This window comes from Nothoprocta perdicaria, unplaced genomic scaffold (assembly GCF_003342845.1).
Source record: "Nothoprocta perdicaria isolate Ctin4 unplaced genomic scaffold, notPer1 scaffold_106, whole genome shotgun sequence".
Classification (NCBI taxonomy): Eukaryota; Metazoa; Chordata; class Aves; order Tinamiformes; family Tinamidae; genus Nothoprocta; species Nothoprocta perdicaria.
In genome coordinates this window covers 1,067,402-1,090,060 of record NW_020454161.1, presented here as the reverse complement: position 1 = coordinate 1,090,060, position 22,659 = coordinate 1,067,402, and the positions used below count along the sequence as shown (strand labels likewise).

Here is a 22,659-nt window from a genome sequence, read left to right as displayed (position 1 = left end):
GGGATTTGGACGTGACACCGGATTTCCACTGACAGGTTGCAGAAGTATCATAGACTCCAGAGCTACATATCCTTCAAGGATGATGTTCTAACTGCAACAGAAGTGTTCTGTTACCAAACAGCCGCCTTTTCCAACAGCTTCAACATCTGACAGGGCTTTAAGGAAGCATAATTTCATACCTCTAAAGTACAGGAAGGAACTAAGTAGAACAGAATCAGTTGTCTAAGGTATATTTTCACATGACAGCAGATATCGGTATTTTTAAATACAAACAAGATTATGAAATTAAGTGCAGTACATTTGTGGACAAGTGTTTGGTTAGAGACAGAGCAAGGAAGAGAAAGAATGTCAATTGACTATGGAAGTCATCAGAAAAACGCATAAAAATGAGGAGGGGCTAAATGGTTTCGTGGTTCTGCCATGGTTTTCCTGTGTGATGTGGTGGAAATCACAAAGGCAATGTCTACTTTTTTTTTTTTTTTTTTTTTTTTTTTTTTTTTTTTATCTATGAAACAGGAATATTGACTTCAGCAGTGCTGCAAGAAGAATAATGATTGAAAGGGCTTGATTCTATAATTCAGGACCTTAAAGAGAGATTTCAATGCCTTATATGAAAATTATATCAGATAGTTCATAGATTAAAGCTCACGGTTGCATTATATTTAAGTATCATCTTAACTGATGAGCTCAATTGGTTACACTGAAATAGCAAAGTTTATGAACTGAAGATCTAAGAGTACATGAAATTTAACACAGCAAACCAGTAAGAACTTCAATGGCTTTCTATAGTCAAACCAAAAAACCAGAAGAGGTTAGGCTGAACGATAGCCGTGGCAATTCAACTGAGGACTGCTTTGGAGGCCTCACAGGAACGAGGCCAGTAGCTTTTGATCAAGCAAGGCAAAGCAGCATTAGCTACAACAGGAATTTAATAAACTATGTTTTGAATGGTTAGCCTGCAAGACAACAGAAGTAACRCTGCATTCATTACAATCCTAAGATGGAGAGGAGGAGCAAAATGCAAGAGGTCCTCTAAGAAAGAAGTGGAGCAAATAGATTGAGAGAGATGAATAGATAGGAGAGCAGATGAAGACAAGGAAACTGCCGCGTCCTTCCATCTGCTCTTCCCTATTCYATCCATCTCCCTGCATATCACAGAAGGTCTGTTCTAATTCCCCAAAGAAAAAATCTTTAAATGCCTACATTTTCAGAGAGGTGTGCTGATGAAAGAAAAAAAAAAAAAAAAACCACAGATAGACCATCCATAGAAACTTTGCAAAATCTATTCCATAAATTCTAACAYTATATAGATTTTTACATCAAGAATTAAGAGACACCTTAAGTAACTATCCTCTGAGCATTAACACACATTTGTTTAAAGTCACTCGCTAGTCTTTCAGAAATGAAATTGTCAATTGAGTGTGAAGTGCATGAAGACAGCCATAGCAAAACAAGCAAACTGACAATGTGATTACTGCATGCATCTCCAGACAAAACTAACAGTTATGATAAGTAGAACATTTTGACCTTAAATATATTTTAAAACATTTTGTTTTCAAGATTCAAAATTTGTTTTCAAGATTCAAAATTCAATCTATAGTTTTTCTTATTTAAATAATCTGTTAAGGCTCTATCCTCAATAATTCTAAACAAAGAAGTAAAACAACCCTTCCCTACCAGGGATGGTAGGTAATGTACACAAACTTGCAGTGTCAGTGTTTTTGCTATTTTCATGCCAAATTTAAGCAAAGCTCTTCTTCACCACAACATCAAGCTCTTGTTAATAAGCTGCCTCAGGAATCAAGATAGACACTCACTTAGGCAGTATTCATTAAGCTTCACCACTTAATTGAGCCGCTACTTCACATAAACAAAGCAAGTTACTGCTTTGCCTTGATTGCCCTGAAGGGCAACCACACAAACACAAAAGATGAGAGATTATAGCTGAGACTTCTTAAACAAGTTTGCAGTTTCTAGTTTTAGTTCTGCTCTTCCCGATAAGAAGTATTTGACTTGTGTGGACTTGCAGATTTAAAAAACAATTAGAAATTCAACTTATTGGAAAAATCTGATGGTACAACAGATCTTTCTAGAGGGTCTGTTGTGGAGCTGGTACAGCACCCATGATGTACTATCACAGTATATTACAACCATAGAGCTAATAACTCTATGTCAGTCTGGAAGCATTTCCATTAGTTTCTGCCTATTAATTCAACACTCCTTGTTAATTCAAATGACTCCCTTCTCAACACTATCCTATCTGATATGTTTATAGATAGCAACCACATCTCCTAGCCTTCACCTTGCCAACCAAGAGAAACTCAGAGTCATCTCCTGTATTACATGCCATCTAGATTTTTTTCCGCAATTGTTCCAATTATATTTGTAAGTCCTAACTTGAATTTTACAAACTGAATGCTATCCGTATTAGAACTACTAAGGAAGATCTAAGTTACAYGCTTAACCTTCCAAACACTCTCATCGCACAAGGTGGGAATGAACTATCCAACACTGTCTCCAACAGGCCTTGAGGGGACTCCACCAAAGAACATCAGAAGGCCAAAAAAAAGTCCAATCAGTGTATTTAACAATACTATAAAAAAAAAAAAAAGAAGCTCAAACAAAACAAGTTATAAAAACGTTTTTCATCAATATTTATTAACTGTAACTACTGAAATGGAAAACATTCCTAACATTTTATCAGGCAGTTTGAACACAGATATTCCCTGGCTCTCAGATTTCACAAAGCAATTACATAATAGGAAATATTGTTTTAACATGGGCAATTGTAATAGAGATTGATATGGCTATAGGCCAGAGCACTACACAGCCCAACTCCAGAAGGCCAGATCCATAAACGATCACATGACATTTGGCTTCCTATATCTAAAATACTATTATGAAGGCTCATAAGCTAAACAATGTATGTACTTCAGTTTCCCATATTTCCCACAGCCCCAGCACACATATCCAGAGCACTTTCCAAACGGAAGAAAATGGCTCTGTACCCACTTCATCCAGACTCTAAGCAGGATTCGGAAATAAGGTGTTCTGCTAACTCTCCTCTGTATGGCATAAATCCAGGATTTTCTGGCAGCAGGTAGCCATTTATTTTATATATTTTCAAAGATTACAGAATCCATTTTTAACAGTATCAGGATACGTCAATCCCAGGATCTACTCTCTCTTCTGCTACAGGTGACTGCCACCCCTTTTCTTTAACTGCACTAGAAATAACTCACAAAGTTACAGGTACAGGTAATACATATTCTTTCTGTTGAGAATTTTCTATTACATAGAAGATAATTTAAAAATAATCCTAAATATGACAGGAAAATAAAGCACACTCCAGACGAGGCACTGATTGTAAAGTGGCAGGACCAGCCCTAGCTTCATATCCTGCTGTAAGAGTCATTCGATAATTTTAAGGAAAGCCTGCTTTATATGAAATGCATAAATTTGTCCAGAAAACTCAATTTTGAAAGGCCTTTAGATTAAGCAAGCTAATTAAGAGGAAACATAAGTCATTTAAAATGGGAGCACATTCAATTCATCTTGACAGTCCATTTCTTATACTGTCAGAGGTATTCTCTACAGATAAGGATATAACATTTATATAGTGGACACTATAAAGAAAAATCAGCATTCACTCATTTTGGCCTCCATGTAGAGAAGAAAAATAGAAATAACTGTAGAACCAAAGCTTCATGAGAATTTTTTTAATAACAAACATACTAAAGGACATACATTTGTGCACATGTTTGTGAACACCTGCATTTTATTATACTTCTTTTTACAGTTACATTCAATAGTCTGTTCAGGATCTTACCAAAAAAAATTAGTTTAAAATTTCAGTTAAATTTTGTCCCATGACCGTATCAAGTATATCCAGATTCTTATTAGAAAAAGCACAAATCAACTTATATTCTAATGGTGCCATCTGTCATATTTTTTTTTGTAATCTTCTGCCAACACAGCCGAAGATCAAATGAAATAAAATMTAAACATGAGGTTTTACTTACCCTGCCATAAGAAATAATGTTCAAGGTGGCAAAGACAGATCTGTTTGATAATTATGTATTTTTTGCTAAATTGTTCCATATGCTTAGAATATTTGGGATTCAGTCAGGAAGAAAAGCAAAAGCACCTCTGTTAGTTGAGCAAATCCTTCCCAAAGTGTGTATCAAGTTATCTTTGCACAATGGTTCCTTAGGTAAAAAGGATTTATATTAGCTATCTCAATTTAGTATTTTTAGCAGTGAAAGAAAGTTAATTCCAGAAATGCCTATGTTTGTCTTTAATGGTTTAAAATATAATAATAGAAAAATTTGYAAAAATATTCAGAAATTATCTATTGACAATTTCACTTTATTGCTTTCATCTACTTTATCAGCTCTTTACCTATTATCAATGACATTTATGCATTTATCACATTTTTTGTGATAAAAAGATTTTTATATAAAATAACACGGCAAAAGGAATAAGTTGTTTATAGCCCCTCTTTAAATCAGAAAATAAGAGTTAAGTTTTAGTTTCATATTTACAATTTGAAACAYTCCCTTGTGTTCCAGAACACAATCCATGATATCAAAAGCTTGTTTTGATAAAATAGAATGWCTAGGATTAGTTTTAATATGTTTGTAAGGGAAATACTTAGATGACAGAGCACAAGACGACGCTGTGTAAGGATGAGAAACTCGGGCAGTGGGTGTTAATAGCAGGAATGCTACTTCCCGCATTCCAGGCCTTTGTTCAGTCAGATTTTAAACTCACCAAGACTGTTCTAATCAGTTTGCAAATTACATCATAATCTGACATTTTTTTTTCTCCCAAACGTACTGCTATTATGAAACATCTTGTAGAAATTACTGTCTTTACATTACAGTACTATTAAAAGAAATAGTGACATGAAAATTTTCTGGAAAGGCTCTGTGTACTTCCATTAATGACTCTCATATCTTTACTTTTTTTTTTTTTTTTTAAACATCCTTCCACTGTGTACTTTTGTAAACTTACTTGATGTATTAACTGCAAAGATAAAATGCATTGTTTAATTCCTGTTTTGAAGTTCCCCATTTTTTCCAATAACGATGATAATTTTAAAAGTTTGGCAACATTTATGTGTAAATAAATTTTGAATATAATTCAATCAGTTTGATTCTAAGGCTTTTTTGGCTTGCCTTTTTTTTTTTTTTAATCTTTTCAAATGTTCCAATTCATTTATTCTGCTTATAYTACACTATCTTTCTTAAAATAGGAAAAGATTGTTTGTCAAAGGAATTATAATTCAAATTTTCACAGCTACTGGAGAACACAGTACTATAAAGCAAGCATAAGTCTCAGAAATACACTTAGAATTACAGCCTAATTAAATTCTCTGTTATGACAGAGAAGTCTCATCTACCTGCACTGAAAACCAGTACAAAAAGTCAAATTACCCTTGCTCTTGGAGTAAACACAGGCACTGGGAATGAAACAAACACAGGGACTCAAAGAACTTGAGGGCTTGAGGCTCTTGAACACACTCCAGCCACCTTGACCAGCTTCTTCCTAGAAGTTACTACCTCCACAGCCCAGGGAGCTATAGGCAGCTCTGTATTTGCCTTGGAGCTGCAACAATTAACAGCACAGGGTGCTCAAGTAGAATTAATACAGAAGCACTTAACTGAGTATTTTAAGTAGTAAAATGCTATGGTTCATCAGCTATCTCCAGCTAGGCAGGCTCAGCCATTTCTGCAAGGCCCAGCAGCTAAGGCAAGCCGGAACACTGACTAAAGTTGGGCAGAAAACATTTATCAATGTCAACGGTAACCTCCCAATTTTTCAAGCCTCCTCTGTGTACATTRAATGACAATTGCAAATGCCCTAATTAAACACTAAATATTCCTGAATCCAACATTAAATTTATCAAAGAGAGTGGAAGATAACTACTGCTAATATCTTTTCCCTATAAATGTTTAGCATTTCATGAACAACTCATCTTTCACCTTCTGTGATGCACAAATCTTTCCATAACAACAACGAAAAAAGCCATTCAAGCCACCTGCCAGAAGTCATGCTAATGTATGTCACTTTAGCAATTCTAGACAAATGAAAATGAATCCATATTGGCCTTAGTTTTGTAGTATGCAKGTGTATCAACTACACATTCAGCTGAAACGAATTTATTTCACTCTAAAGAAAAGTAGGGTGAAACTTCTGACTGCTTCCTCAGCTATGCTGTTCAAGGGCAAGTGAGAAAGGAATTAAAAAGAATATTTCTGATGACAGTTTAACTAGTATGTGTGCACAGAAAGGTGTCGATCTGTACAATGCTGAAGCCATCAAAACAACAGGAGAAATACAAAGCATATCCACAAACTCCAATACAGAAATGATCTTTCATAGTCCCATAAGAGAAAGACTTGTCAGACATTCTTCCTTCAAGAAAGCTCASGTTTCTAATACAGGAAAAAAAAAATAAACATTTTATATTGCTATGAATTCTTCTAGCCTACTTCTACCTTTAGCAACAAAGAAAAGTTTTTTAATAGCAGTATATTCAGTATCAGTTATGTTTTCCTACTATTTGCACATGTAACTTTGTGAAAACTGCCGATAAATGCCTCTCTCCTAAAACATAACACTATTTAACTGGCATAATTTAGGGTGCACTATAAATAAACCTGAGAGTTCAATAATGCATTTCTTAAGACTCAAAAAGGAACTATGGGTGTTTAGTCTAGTAAGTACCATAGTAATTTACAACTTTATGCTTTTATGTACCAAATGGCATTTCCAGCCTTAGATCCTAGTGCCAGAAAGTCTACTATTTCAGTCCAACCATTTAGGTATAGGAGGCCAAGTATGTATATATAAATATATAGCTGCCAGACTTGTAGAACAAATTCAAGTGACAAAGTACTTGATGTCCAACCTGTTCCCTGCAAGCAACGTAGCAAAAACTTCTCCTATAAACAATTCAATCTGCTTATAAAACAAGAGCCCAAGCACAGGGATCGCATCTGATTACAATTAGTATTTTAATAAAGCAAAAAAACTAGAAAAACAATCAGCTTTTTAAAATTATTTTTATTATTTGCATAGTACTTCCATTTATATTTTGCATGTATTTCGCTCCACAGAACCTGAGTGACATTTCATTTTAAATTCTATTTATATATATAAAAAAATCAGTCCATCATATTTTTCAGAGGAGATAACAACAATATTTACTGTCAGATAAAAACACGGAAAGAGTGTGATGCTGTAGCAATGTTACATTGATATTTTTTGCACTTACTGATCTTGCAGAATTTGAGATTCATTTTTGAATTACTGGAAAGTATGAAAGCACAGATTAAGCAAATTAAGTAAAACTAAGTAAATCTGTTATGAGTATTTACTGTATCCTGCAAGTGAAGAGGTTAGTTTGTGGCCTTAATATACATCTAAATATAACAAATATTCCATAATAAGGAATTTAATTTGCTGGAATAATTTATGTTAGAAAGTACCTSTTAATGAATGTAATTACAGTACTTTGGCTACTATTGATTAAAATGAAGAAATAACTAACAAAATAAAAGCAATTAAAACACAGGGTAAAGCTCCCTAGGAATCTTACAGATGTTGCCAAACAGTCTACATCTTTGGTTAAGCTTCTAATTTTCCCATATCAACACAACATTGAAAGGTGATAGTGAGGCTCAAATTTTGATTTATCTTCCAAGAGAAAGCTCCAAAGAGCTTTGAAATATATCTTCATACATTTATTGGTATAATTTGCATTTTATAAGTCTCTCAGATTTGGAGTTCATTCTCTTGAGAGTTCATAATAAGCTTGGCCCTACATGCTTCTTCCATTAAAAAAAGAAGAGGAACAGAAATGAGAGAACCTGGCCATGACACATAGTCAGTAGATACCTCTCTACATAATAGAAAGAATTGGTGCTTCAAGAGGATTACAAAGCCCTGGAAGAAGGCCTGCAAGAACTGCAAAGCTGTAGAGCCAGTGCTCTTAGCGGATGAGACAAGGCAAAGAGACTAATTTTTACTTGTTATACCAAGAAAACCCTTAAACTGGCACTTGGCCATCTGCAATTACTTACATGGTCGATTTTCTTCCCAGGTTTTGTTTAAGAAAGTGTTAGATGGGTACTACTGATTTGCAGCTAAAATAAAACCAAGTAGGTCTTTGATTATTAAGGATTAAATACAACTGTGGCTAAATCCCAAAAATCATGTTAGAAAAACTATCTGAAAAACTAAGTATTCTCCCTGCCATACCTTGCAATCCCAGAAGGTCATGAAATATAGTAGTGACATGCATAGCTGTGCAAAAATATAGAGGTTAAGACAATTCCTCCAAAATTCTCTTGAACCTCTCATTTAGTTTAATATGGTTCTAATTAAAGTTTACTTTAATAAGGCTATGGGTATGAAGTTGACTAATGCGGGCAAAGAATCTTCTTCGGGATTCTTGAAAGATACCTCAAGTATGAAAATATTTATATATAATGTAAATTCCCATGTTTTATTTTCATCCTGAAAGGAATGTGACCCACTTTAGGAAAGAGAGCAACTGGAGGCTTGGGAGCCTTTGCAAAATTAGAAGGGAGACACAGATACTTTCCCAAATGGCTTCACACAGATAAGACTCCATAAAGTTTCAAGTAGGGCTGGATTCTAAAGAGCACCAGGAGACTCTGCAAAGGCCATTTTCACCAAGACAAGTTTACAGTAAAATGTTTTCTGAACAATCAGAACTACATCTCTCTTGAAACCATCTAACAACATAACCTTTCACCTGGTATAGTGTTCCCTCCCTTCTCATTTTCATTTACAACCCTCACTCAGATGAGTGCTTTCTGAAAAAACATAAAGCAATAAATCCCCTTCTGTATATGTGCTCATTGGGAGGTTAGAGGCAAAAGTCAGCATGGTTATATTTCTTCCTAGGACAGTTAAAGAGCTTAAATGGAGAAAAGAAGGTAAAGCCTAAAAAYGCAGAAAAGTGTGAGCTGCGTTATCACCCAGCTGGTCCCAGGGTCCAGCCATACAGCTGTCAAGAGTCCACCACATGAGATGTTCAGAGAAGACACAAACCTGAAGACATCAGATAACCTGTTCCTGTCCTTGCACCTCGGAGAGATCTCTCGTTTAGAAACAAACAGTCCTCTAAGTAACGTAGAGGTAACCAAGACTCCCTTGAGCCGCACTGTTCCAGAGCGGTGGTATTTCACAGCATGGCAACTCCTCAGCACTGCTACATCAGCCGGTGAATGGTCATAGAAGTAGATGGCACAGAATAGAAAAAAGGCTCTAATCCTCCTCTCAAACAGACCTACGTTATCTTGTTTTATGCAAATTCTTCGATGAATTCTTCTGCTTTGAATAATTCAGAGGAATTCCARCCATGATAGAAAAGCTACCAGATTCCCTTGAAATTCTTGCATGCACACGAGGTGTCGGGTAGGATGACATCAGGCTGCTCGGTGTCATCCCTCTTTCAAAAGTTTGTCTGCTCGAACACTTTCTTGTCTGTCATTGGTATCTGCCAACACTTTCTTCTCTTTAAACCAGAAAAGGCAGGTGAAAGGCTTGCTATACTTCTGTCAGTGTTAGTAATACAAACTTATTTAAATTTAGTCTTCCTATATAGCTTCTAATTGTTTTGCAGTATTCTACCACCTGTCTTTTCCAAGCTTCCTTATTGTTTAATATAAAAGCATAGAATAATTGAGCGGAATATATTAAACTTCTCATTTGTATACACAGCTTTCATGACTTTTCTCATTTAGCAGTTATTTGTCATATCATTCTCTAATCAAGCATCCTAATGATTTTGTAGAGATGTCCTCTGTTTTCATCCAATCTTGGCACTAGTTCAGTTGTTCAYAGACTGTATTTTGCTGGACAAACATCTGCTAAAGAGGTCAGTAATAGACTGATAGATCAATAGAATTGATCCYCTTGCTATGTTCATCAGCTCTTGAAATTTTTGTCCAACTTTTAATTCTGAACATGCTCTACATCATGTTTCATGAGTGGYCAGCTCAGGTCTGTTTGTTTGATGAAGGGTCATCTGGTTGCACATAAAAGCTCCCCCTGCCAAGAGTAATCTTTTTTCTTTACTATCAAGGCTTTTTCTTGTTTATCAAATCTATCTTTTACTTGGCCTGCACTGCAAAACAAGTATAGGTTGTTTCTTTTTCACATTTTTARACTCTGAGTCCTTTCACTATTGTGACTGCTTTCAATTAAGCGAGCACAAGTTCAGTGTCTGAGAAGGAAACCACCTTGCTCAACATAGTACTAAAAAGTCCAGACAACTAGCCACAATCTTTTAACAGTTTCTAGATTAGTGTTTCTTTCTGTATCATTCATATAAAGCATTAGAACAGCAAGAAAAAGGCTATAATTTAACATAAACCTAAACTGCTTTTTTTTCTGACATGATTTGAGAAAACCTAACATCTAGTCATCTTCTTGAGTTCTGAAATCAGTTAAATCATTTTAGTGCTGTTTTTAAAACATTTTAACTAACTGAAATTAGAAAGTCCATGTATTAGTTCTGTTAAACCTTTCATAATTGAGTTCAGCTATACAATTCTCATAAGATCAGAGGTTTATCCTCAAAAATCAAGGGATACAACATACCATGCATGCCATAAGCTTGAGAAAAGCATTAGAGTGATAAAGCCACTAAAAATGAACACTAGCATGAACATCAACAGTTTAATGCCTGAACTCCTCTCACCTGCTTTCTCTTCACTCCCCAAAACACACAAACTGTTGGCTAAATCCTATTCCTGAAATCACAGCTGTTATTCTCTATAAAATTTACTGCTACCAAATAGTAAAGTTGTATTGGCAACTAAAGAAAAATCATGACCAAAAGTAATGAATTTTTTTTTCACCCAATCTACCTTGGTAGAATTAATGTTTTGCATAATATCCTCTTGCTCCACTTTAGCAGAAAAATTACAGGAATAATACATAAATTGATAGTTTATCATATCAGTCTTCCTTATTACACACAACAGATGATGTTAATCAACCCTGCTAGTTTATACAGAAATGTCTGCCTCGGCCTTTAAAGAAAAAGTCTTTACAAACCTAAGTTGCAGAGTGAATTATTTTTCATAGAAATCACACTAGAGGGGTCAATCTTCCTTCTAAAAGCACTGATAGTAGCTGTGACATTCTTAAACATGGTTGAAATAAAGACACTGAAGAAATCTCCTTCCTGCATTTAAAATTATGCAGCAAATCTAACGGTATCTCTGGACCTGCTATACTGGAGAGCTAAAGTAATTTTGAACAGGAAAGAGCAACTATCGAATGTTAAATCTTTATGCAGTTGTCTCCCATAAAAAAGGAACATATCTTAACTTGCCAAAAAATAGTACTTAATATAATATGTTTTCTTAAGTAGATAAAAAAAACAATTGAGTTGTATGGGCTCTTTTTCTTAAGTGATTCTGGCTGAGGGATGCTCAGCTTAGTTCACAACGTGCTAATTAATCACTCCGGAAACACCACACTAGGTCTAGGACCTAAACCTAGGTCAACAYGTGCCTAGCTCCAGAAAAGATGCTTAAAATTGCATTTGGAAGCCTCAGTCTTAGCTTGTGGAGATGCTTGCACTACCTAAAGCCACAGTTCCCAGACCATGGTATGCAAGCCACTTCGAAGTTATCTTCTGTGTGCGGTAGGCATCAGCAGCCACAGCTCTTCAGCCAGGCAAAAATCAGAAGCTGCTGCAACCAGCACCTAACAAAAGCACATCCCATTGAAGTCTGTGAGCTTGTCAGTGCTTCTGGCTTGGGGTGCTTCCATCTGGAGCATGTACCTACTGAGGGGTCCAGTCAGGGACAGYGAAACACATTTGGTCTCTCACATGGCTGAGAGATCAAACGTTTATACAGGAGCTAAAAGCAAGAATGAGCAGCAGTCCCACTTTCCAGCAGCAGTTAGATGGTAGATTGGTTAGGTAGATTGCTCTGTAGGAGCAGAGATGGAGTATTGGGGTTGTTGTCTGAGAATATCACTGCTACCTATATGCAGCCTGGGAATTTCTGAACATCTCACAAAACAGTAGTTCACATCATTTTGACTAAAAGTAGAGCAAACGAGAGCTGGAGGCGGTGATGTTTGTGCGGAAATAACCCTGAAGGATGACTATATGTGAAGTTTCTATTAAGCAGAAGAACAGCAATTAGTGAGCAGTGCTTTTATGGCTACCCAAATGCACTATCAGTTTTTTTTTCTGTAACACACACACACGCACAGAACRTCATCAACTCTTTAGCTTTTTGCACTTACTTTAAAACAGAAAAGTAAACCTCAGAAAAAATGCAGTCACTCAAATTCATCAAGTCCCACTTGAGCTTAACAACCACATACCAAACTGTGCGTTGCTTGTGGTTTTCAGGATTTAAAGGCAATGAAATCCTGCTCCATARCTATCACAAAGAACAGAGTCACCTGCTGAACCATTTAAACCACTTCCTGGTACACCCAGGCTTCTTCTGAGATATTTGCTATTCAAYTGGCTGCCTACATCCTTCTCAGTTTCTAGGTGAAGTGGATGCCTGTGAGGTCCAACTCACCATCAGGCCTATCCACATGGCCTCAGCCGCACAGGCACACAAAGACACGAGACAGAGAGAAAGAGGGAGGGAAGGAAGGAAAGGAGAAAAGACTTGCCAAGTTATTTCGGTTGAGGAACAAAAGCATCAAAGAACAGGAGAGGATTTACATCCTTATGAAGCAAAGCTGATGGCTAAGCTGAGACTTGCATCCCAGGCTCGGGCCTGCTGTGCTTTTTGTACTGCATCTCCACTTTATAAAACAGAAAGGTTTTCTTTCTCCTATCACTTATTTTTCCATACTTCAGAACAAAGCAAAGAGCCCAGGTGCATGAGGCTATTAAGACTTTCTATTTTTCTTAAAAATCATCATCCATTTGTTATGCTTTCTATTTGGCACTTCCAAGTAGAAAAGGGCAKAATTTAAATTAAAATGCTACTTCTGAAATACTGTTAGAAATTGGAAATTCTATGGAAATGGACAAACCATTCCTCCTGCCACCAAAAAGATACCAAAACCACCCCAAAAACCTTCTTGAAAAAGCTGTTCTGTTTTGTATACAAACAGTCACTTTTATTACAAAGTCGAGGAACCTAAAGTGATTTTCAAACTCCCTTTACAGTTCACAGTAATTTTACTGCCTTTTTAAAAAGGTTCAAATGGTTTCCAGAAGGAATYCTTCTCTATCAAACTTGGACCTGGTACTCAATGTTTAACTGAAATCCATCCTTTTTCCCCTATACCATTTGGAAAGAAGGCCTTATATTTTGGCTTCACTCAACTGATGAAGCCCAATAGGTCTTTTGGATGGTGAATTCCTTTCCTGCTGTTTCAACCAACAGCAGGAAAGAGTCATAGACATAAATGAGACAGTTTAATTATTCTATTACCAACGAACAATGTATTTTGCCACAACAGCATGAAACACAGTGTGGGAGGGGGTGCGGAAGGTTTCTTTGCAAGACTATTCAAGTCTAATCTTTGCTTATATGGGTATTAGTGATTAAGCAATTTCCAACAGACACAACTGAGGGGAAAAAACATACAGCAGCAAAACAGTTGAAGTYGCTCTTCTATGTAAACTCTGAACTTTTCAGTAGTAATGGCCAATTGAACAAGTAACAGAAGAGTTTTCTGAACGTTTGATAAAGCATTATATGGGCATCAAATGGACTTTTGTAGATCTGCTTCCCTTCCTGCCCAACATCATTTTCTCTCCTTTTGAGTTAGAAGACTCAGTTCCATCTTGTGCATTAATACCCACTGACCGTTCCTGCTACAGCTGTGCATGGATCCCCACTTTGAGAGATGTGTCCTCTTGTTCTTTGCAGAAAACTCTAGTCCTTCTCTGCACTTCAAAGGTTACTGTCTAGGTTAGGCCTCGATTTTATCACATGGTGGGAGCAGTGGAAGGGGCTGCTCAGGACAGAGAGYGCAGAGCAGACAGCCTGTTCTCAGTACTGCCACGGCTCTTGCTGGAAGGTGTTAGAGCAGTAGCCACTACCAACATACCAATTCTTCAGCTGTGACCAGAGAAGCAGAGGATTAAATAGCAAATAGGAATGAGCTGATGCAGCAAGAATTGCTAATTCCCAACTCCTACAATCAAAACGGGCTTGCACCACATTGAGCCAGTTATCTCAGGAATTTGAAGGTTTAGGTTAGAAAGGGACCTTCGGAGGTCAACTGGTAGAACCTCTGCTCAAGGCAAGGCCAAAAAAGATTATCCACTTCCTAATATCCATCAGGAACTTCTCATGCTGTGGCCACTGTGACAAGTGGCCACTGCCTCTTGTTCTATTGCTGTGCACTCTGAGAAGAACCCATCTTCTCTCCATGCTCCTGTGAAGCAGTGAAATACAGCCACAAGATGTCACTTGGCCTTCTCTTCTACAGGCCGAACAAGCCCAGATCTCTCAGCATCTTCTCATGTGTCTTTCATTTCACCTCCCTAATTATACTGATGGCTTCCACTAAACTTTCTTCAATTAATGTATCTTACATTTGGAAGACTGATATTGGACACACTGCTCCAATGCAGTACCAAATGCCAGAYACTTCCTTGTCCTGCTGGCTACACTCTTGCTAATACAGCCCAGGACACAGTTGGGATTTTTCATTGCAAGGAGCCATTGCTCATATACGCTCAAACTGCTGTCTACTAGGACAAAAAAAGCTGCTTTCTAGCTAATCAGTCCTAAATTCATACAGTTGCATGGGGCAATTCCATGATGCAAGGCTCTGTCTTGGCTGAAATTCATCTCATCTCTGAAAAAAATCCAGCACATCAGTCACTCGCCCGCATTTAGTATCACCCCAGAATTTGCTAAGGGGACACTCTGTCCAGCTGCAGCACTGGCCCTGCTATTAAGTCCTGAGGGCCACCCCAAGTAACAGGTGTGCTGATCACGACCCTTGGAGCTCAGTGCTCCTGAGCATTTCCCCTGCCTTCCCCCATCCCTTCCGTCACATCCTCCCTGCCCCCAGAGGCCACCTATCCAAACCTATCACTGCATCCTGCCTTCAGATTCTGGTGGGTTGCACAAATAGGGGCAATTCTTTCTCTTCCATATCAGCAGGTAGTAAGTCATTTGGCATTTAAACAATCTGAGCAACACAAAGAGCAGGAAACTGCATGTACACTTTTATCCTTTGTAAAGATCAACTACAGAACACAAAATTACATATATTACGCTCCACCTCTCCACGAAGCTTCCCATTAAATAGGTCAAGGAGGAACATCAGCAGCCTTAATTGCCAGTGTGTACCAGCACGATACCAGATGTATTTCAACATCTTAATGCGGTCAAATCCTTGGCCTCAGGTAAGACACTGCTTACAGCAGCACACAAAGCACAACGGTATCAGAGCAAAAATTAAGGGCAGCTGTTACAAAGCCAGGAGAAAAGACTGGGATTGTCTTAGATACATTTCTCCTTATCACTCTCTGATAAAAGAATACAGACAACCAAATAGTAGAGGAAGAAATGGCCTCAGAGCTGCTATTAACCTTTCTTCCAAACACAGAAAATATTTAAAATCAAGACATATGAGATATTCAAAATCATTAAAGAAATTATCCTTTAATTGGTAACTAAAATGTAGGCAAGAGGCAAAAGTTAATTTACTAAGCTTGAGGAGAAAAAACAAAAAAACCCAAAACCAGCGAAGTTAAACGGTGTATGCCTTCAGAATATCTCATGCTGGCCCATAGGAATGGGCATTGGGAAGAGGGGATGATTGAGTCTGATGGGGTAGTTTGTTTGACCAGAAAAAGCAGAGACTTGCTTCAGTAAATTCCTGCTTTATGGAATCATTTTAAATGTGTATAGTTTCCTAGAGTTTATTAGAAGTACATCACTATGCCATGCATAAAGTGTGCAGTACCAACTAATTCAAAAGACACATGGGTTGAATTTCAAGAGCCAATTTTTCAGCAGAAAAAAAAAAGCATCTCTTTACTCAATTAAAAACAGAGCTTAGTATACATACTGACAGCAATTTATTTTTATTTTTGCATCCCTTTGACTGTCCATAACCAGCATACAGCAAAATTACAGTTTATTTGAAACTGCTTTAAGAAAATGTAAGAAACAGAAGAGAGATACTTTAAATTTCTAGAATAACTACTTAGTGCCTTGTTAAAGCATACAGCTTTGACAGTTCATCACTGCACTGAAATGCAAGGCTCGAGTTTTGCCCCAAGAAAAAGCTGTCGACAAAAGACCTGAAACTCAGGAGAGCACTTTACTTTTTCTTGTATTCTCTTAAAAATTCAGTTATAAATTAGCCCATTACATCATAGCCCAGTTCTGGCAACTAGAATTAACTTCTGATTATCTGGGTAGATTTCCCAAATGATTCACAAATCAATCACTCTTTAACCAGTACTGCTCTAGCACAGCATTTACACAGCAGAAACTGCTTCAACAGTGCTAAAGTTTTTGTTTACACAGGAAAAATAAACTATGTTTTAACTGACTAGAATTGTAAACATCTRCAGAGCTCATACAAGTGAGTCTTAATGCCTTATCAGAGTACAGATAAGGTCAAACAGGAAAAGCTACAGCATTTCTGATATCAACAAGCACACACAGGAGCAATATTGCTGACTCATAAGAGCACACACAGCAGGAAGAAAGGAAAAAGGTATTTCAGCATTTCAGAGTATTTGTACACATTTTTAAAGATCATTCTCAGTTTTTAAATTACCAGGATGTATTTTTAAGACTGTAGTCGAGCAAGATACAAATGGCTGAATTATGAAATCCACGGAACAGCCATTGACAGTCTGAGGCTACCTCAAATTAACTCGGAGTTTTCAACTCCCAAATGTTGGAGGAGGAATAACCAGGTCACTGTTGTTTTTATAACAGAAACAAAGACAGCCCAACATCTTATTAGCAGGTATGACAGTACAGTAATAAAAACATCAAAGACCACAAGACTTGGAACATACAGTGTCAGAAGAGAAGTGTTTCCTGAGGTCAGTCTTTTAGATTCCTACCCATTCTGGTTTTGAGCATCATACTAACAACAACATCATCATCAATTCCAGGAGCATTTTTACAGATAACTTCAGGTAACTTATATTTTAGGCTCTGTTCCTGCAAATGACACTTTTCATGGCAACAAGTATCCAGAGGAAAGTCTAAAACTATACTCATAAAATTATGTATATATATATATCTGTACTAACAACTGCTACAGAAAAAGAAAACAGTATTCATACACAGGCTGTTTTTCTCAAAAAAATTACAAAAGCTTCGTGGCATGTAAGAGGTCCCCACACTGACTTTCCATGTGCTTTTTATTAAATAATTCATACATAAAGAGAGATAACCTTTTATTTCTCTTCCTTGCAAAGGGAGTTCTAGCAATGATTAACAACATTACTACTGAGAAAATACAGTGTAACAACCCAGGAAAAGAAATCCCAAAGAACACATTAACTGCCAGTATCTGCAATTAACTTCTCCTCTTCATCCTACAATTATATTGACATATTACACACTTATTAACTCAGACTTTAAACTTCAGATGAATATATACCACTTACTAAATGTAATAAATAATCTATACAGGTATAGTGCTWCCCAAAGAAGTTATATGCCTCGTGACACTGCACAAAGTGCTTCTGATTAAGACAAGAATAAGAACACCACAATGCAAATAAGACTTAAGGTGATGTCAGAGCTATAAGGCTCTAATTATTTCTCAGGCTTAAAATATAGAACCTTATAGCCTAAATCCCTACTTATGTTCTGTTATGTATGTTTACCTATACCAAAGCAACAATAAATACTTAGTACAAATTTCAGGGTGGAATTGGATAGCAGGGTTTAGGAAATAACATGGATTGTATGAGTGTGCATAGTGTGTCCTATGGGACCTGACAGTCCCAAGGGCTATTGGAATGATTCTGGGGGAAGTTTAAAAAACCACACAGAAGTCTGCATTACTGTTTATCAGCTGCATATAACCACTAAAAAGAACCACTAAAGAACCACTAAGATGTGTGATGAATTCATCTTTTTTTTTTTTTTTTTTTGGATAAAAATCAGGTGGCACTCAGTGTCTTGCAAACTATGGTGCTTTTTTCCCTTTGGGAGTAAAAAAGGTCTCAAAAGGGAGCCAGCCATGCCTCAAATGACACTCAGAGCCATAAGTTATCGTTGGCAACAGTGAATTCCTATATAAACATTTGCAAGCAGTAACTACAGCCAGATTCCATGGATTGATTCTAAGAGGTGGATTAGCTTTTCCCATCTTGGGAATCAAAAATGTTTACGCATACATTAGGAAGAACGAGGAAAGAAGATAAATATGAAAGGAAAATTGCACTTGCAAAGAATATATGAGGAAAGTTACATTAGGCAAGCACACCAGGTAGATATMATTGCCTGAAACAGAAGTAACTAGATCTGTTGCACTACTCTTGTTTTGCTCAATTACTTTGTAATTGGGGGTTGCTGCTTCCTAAACACCTGGCAAAAGGGTTGCCTATATCAGTTAGGCCACATCAACTAGACAGGTATTCTCACGGTGACAGAATAGATCCTTTGTCTCCCACTTCACACATCTTCCCAGCTGTGTTTAATCTTAGGATATACTCTTCAGAACAGAAATCACACACAATAATGTTCTCCAAAATATGCAGTATGATAGAAGAGCCGGCATCACAGGAAAAAAAGGCATTATACAAAAGATGTTTTACATTATGAGAATAGGTGCATTGCAATTTAAGCCATGTTACACCAAAGAACGTGTTAGTTTTATCACAAAATAAAATTAAGCACTGCAATCTTACTGGGGAGGAAAAAAAAAAAGACCTTAATTATTTGGTTATTTCTGTCTTTGCCAGACTCATATTTTTTGCATAAAACACAATAACACAATTTTGAACTAATTTTTCACAGAAACTTTCTTCTGTAATTGCAGAATTACTGTCCAGAAGGCAAAGTGGGGAAGGACAGAGAGGAAAAAACATACTATAAGCCACAGAAATTATAGCAAAATGGATAAAAGAGTAATTAATAAGTAACATTTTAAATGTTCTTAATGATTTATTGATACACGTACACATAACTTCACTTTGTCTTTAATCTTTAAGAAAGCTTTAAAAAAAAAAGTATTATTAGTGCCAAAACACTAAAAAAAAAAATAAAAAAAAACACCCACCACAACCGTAATCAGTCATACCAGCTCTTATATCCGTGCTCCTTGTAACTTATCTAAAAGCTTAGGAAGACTCATTGTAAATGCTACTGCAATATGGTATTTAAATGGTTATGAAGTGATCCTGCAAGGACAAAAGCTAAAAGCAAAAGGGCTTTTTCATTTTGAATGCACCATGAACATAGGCTATGCCTAAATGATCCAGTTGTGCTCCAGACRCTGAACTCGCACTGACCTGCACACACACACACAAGGAAATGTCCCATATTCTACTTCTCTATATTTTTCACCATTGAATGCACACATGCATTGGCACTTATCATCAAAACAGGATGAAATAATACCAGGACAACTTAGAAAGCCATTACTGCCCTTCAGCAGTTACCTGCCTGCTTTATCCTWACTTCTTACAAACTTAAATATAAAACGCAAATCCTTCATCAGAGMTTTGAGCGAACTTTCTTGACTGTGTGGAATGCTAATACATTTCAGTATAGACAGATATTGCAACACAACTGAAAAGCAGTAAATATCTTCACATAACTTCTAAGCTGTGACTCAAAAAACTTTGATTTTATGATGAAATAGACCTAAAAGACGTTATTTCAAGCCACCATTTTTTTTCGTGATTATAGATCTTTAATGTCTAAGTCTAGTATACACACAAGTACATCACAGTACTTGACATGTGGATACAGAGTCTTCTGATATTAATGCTGACTTAGGACTAAACTAACCACACAGGCAGCAACAGTGTCACTGAACTAGTCTTAAAGGAGCAGTGACYCACAAGAATTATTCAACAATAGTCATTTTAATATATCATATAGCTTTAGTTTAACAGCAAAGTATAGTGACCTAAAGCAATAGCTGAGCAGAATATAATCACCAGAAGAATATTGTTTTAAAGGTCATAGAAAAGAAGAAAAGGAGTACCCCTGCTTCCTAAACCCTTAAAWAAGGTAGGAGTGGACAGTTTTGTTGTATCTTAATCTTGAGGCTGCAGAATAAYTCATCCTACTTCACCTCTGGAAATCATTCTGCACCATCTCAAAGACTTGGGGATGGGGCTGAGGTGAGATGAAAAGACATAAGCAAAATCCTTCTTTTATACTTCACTTTTAAAATACCAAGTATACATTTTTTAGACATCCAAGCAAGGTATATCTATGCAAATTGATACAACTTCTATTTGCAATGTCATTTAGAAAACAGTTCTTTCTTCCACAGACTTCCGCCTTCAGAAAGCAGACATCCACTCTGGATTATTTAAACTTGGAAAAATGCAAGTGTTTTCTTTGAAAAAATATCTATTGTTACAGCAAAACCTTGGGTTTCCTCTCAAACAAGATCATATGATTACGCGTTTATATTTTACTTTCCGCAGGAATTTACACACCCCCCATTTGCATCCTGTTATTCATTTGGCATTTCCCTTTACTTCAGCATGCTGTGTTAATAACGTRGACCTGCTGGCTCAGGCCAGGCACTCGAGGTGACAATCAGTGCTCATTCTTGCATCTATCACATTTATTCTACATGTATAAGGTATATTACTTAACTACACAGAACACTCCAATAAAAACGCAGATCTGTAGGAGGCATGGTACAGGCATATTACGAAACTCTGTACTGACCTAGTTTTTGCTCTATGTTATGTCTGCTAAAGCACTTTTTTCTCCTTTGGTGGATCAAGTTTGCACTGAAACCGATTTTATACCATGTTAATTCAGCGCATTAAAATACTGTAAAAGATGATCTTTCTATTTTCAACATTGTACCTTTACTCAAGATACTAAACATGGTATATAATTTTATTAGCATTTCCAAACTGAAGCCACTAGTCACCATGAGTGAGGAGAAATGCTTTTCTATCCTGCAAGAAAAAGTGAAACTATCTTATCCTAATTCCCATGAGAGTAATTACCTATTACCACTGAAACACTAGGAAGATGCCAAAACATAAAAAGCGGTAGCTGGCTGTAGGTTATTAAAATGTCCAAACATCTCTAGTGAAAGCTTACAATTTAATATTAATAGCAGCCTAAACAAGATTCCTTAGTATCTGCAGCTGATGAATAACTCCATCTTCATTACAATATTGTAAAACTTCACTGACTGATAAAAACGAGGACACTTATTTTGAATACAACCTTCGTGTTTTATTCATTTATTCATTATTTTTCCCTTTGAAGGAACGGACATCCAGCCAATCACCCCACTTCACCCTAAAAAACCATTTGGATAATGAAGGAGATGGGCAGAACTCCTTTGCCAACCTTGAGGTGCTCTAAGGGAACAAACATTTTCGCCCTCATTGGCGCTCAGTGCTACTTTTACTGTCCTTGGCAGGGCTGAGGTCAGGGAAACCCTGCCCACACAATCAGGGAACCACAGCCCTGTCTTCCTGATCCTTCGTGCTCTGCATAGAGCCGGGGTGACACAGGAAAGACTTTGTCACTTTTTCTTTACAGGTCACATTTGCAATGAACGATAGGAAGGAGCACTAACAATTACTTTAGATTAAAATGAATTCACTTGAGGAGCATCATTAGACAAGAAGTCCAACTGATAAGAAACTCACATGAAATGCATTGAACAGTGATAGTTTTTTGAAGGGGAAAAACTCCTCATTTCTTCAATAGCTATGAAAGGCTGAAGAAAAGGACTAGAAGACTCATTAAGGGCAATATTTCTTACAAATGTAAAGCTTTGAAAGGTTTGGAAAGCAGATATATTTGGTTTCAAGAAACCAAAAAGGTTTCTTTATACAGCTACACCGCAAATAACCATGCAACTAGATGTTCCATTAAAATATAGATACATTTAATGMCTTTAAGTACTTATACAACTGAAAAAACATACATTATGAACAGCATTTTACAAGYAGACCAGATGCAAATAAATCCTCAGCTCTTACCATCAAAGAAACTTTTGGCTCTTAGGTAGCTGACGCTAAGCCGAAGCACGGAGAGCTTATCCAGTTTGGCGATAACATCTTGAGGGAAAGGCAGAAGGCTGGCCAAGCGATCCAGCTCCGCGTTCAGACGGTCCCTGTGTCTCTTGGACGGGTTGGACTTGACTCCTTCAGCTGGGGACGGCTTCACTCTGTGGCAAAAACAAGAAGTAAGTGCACACTCCCTCCAAAAATCAAAGGTAAGTATTTGCCAACTCTAACGTTTCCCTTAAATTTTAAACAGCTAACATGCAAAATGATTTTCCCAAGCAACTTTTTTTTTTCCAGAGGTGGAAAAAGGGAGGAAGAAGGAAGATACTCTAAAATAAAACTCAACTCCAAAACACACTGTTAAACAGAGTAGCAAGAATTACACTATCTGCACACTCAACTGATATCTGAAACCTTAGAGGATCAGTATTTGCAACAAGCTTCTATTCTTCAACTCA

At 36.9% G+C, this 22,659-nt stretch overlaps 1 protein-coding gene across 1 annotated transcript in view; it reads right to left on the bottom strand.

Annotated features, from left to right (window-relative positions):
• The window catches only part of AHR (aryl hydrocarbon receptor), a 52,574-nt gene extending 30,218 nt beyond the window's left edge, over window positions 1-22,356 (bottom strand). Inside the window, exon 1 of the mRNA XM_026044819.1 lies at window positions 22,175-22,356. The gene's annotated coding sequence lies outside the window, so the exon portion shown is untranslated. The remainder of the gene's footprint in view (window positions 1-22,174) is intronic.
• Window positions 22,357-22,659: the final 303 nt, after the last annotated feature.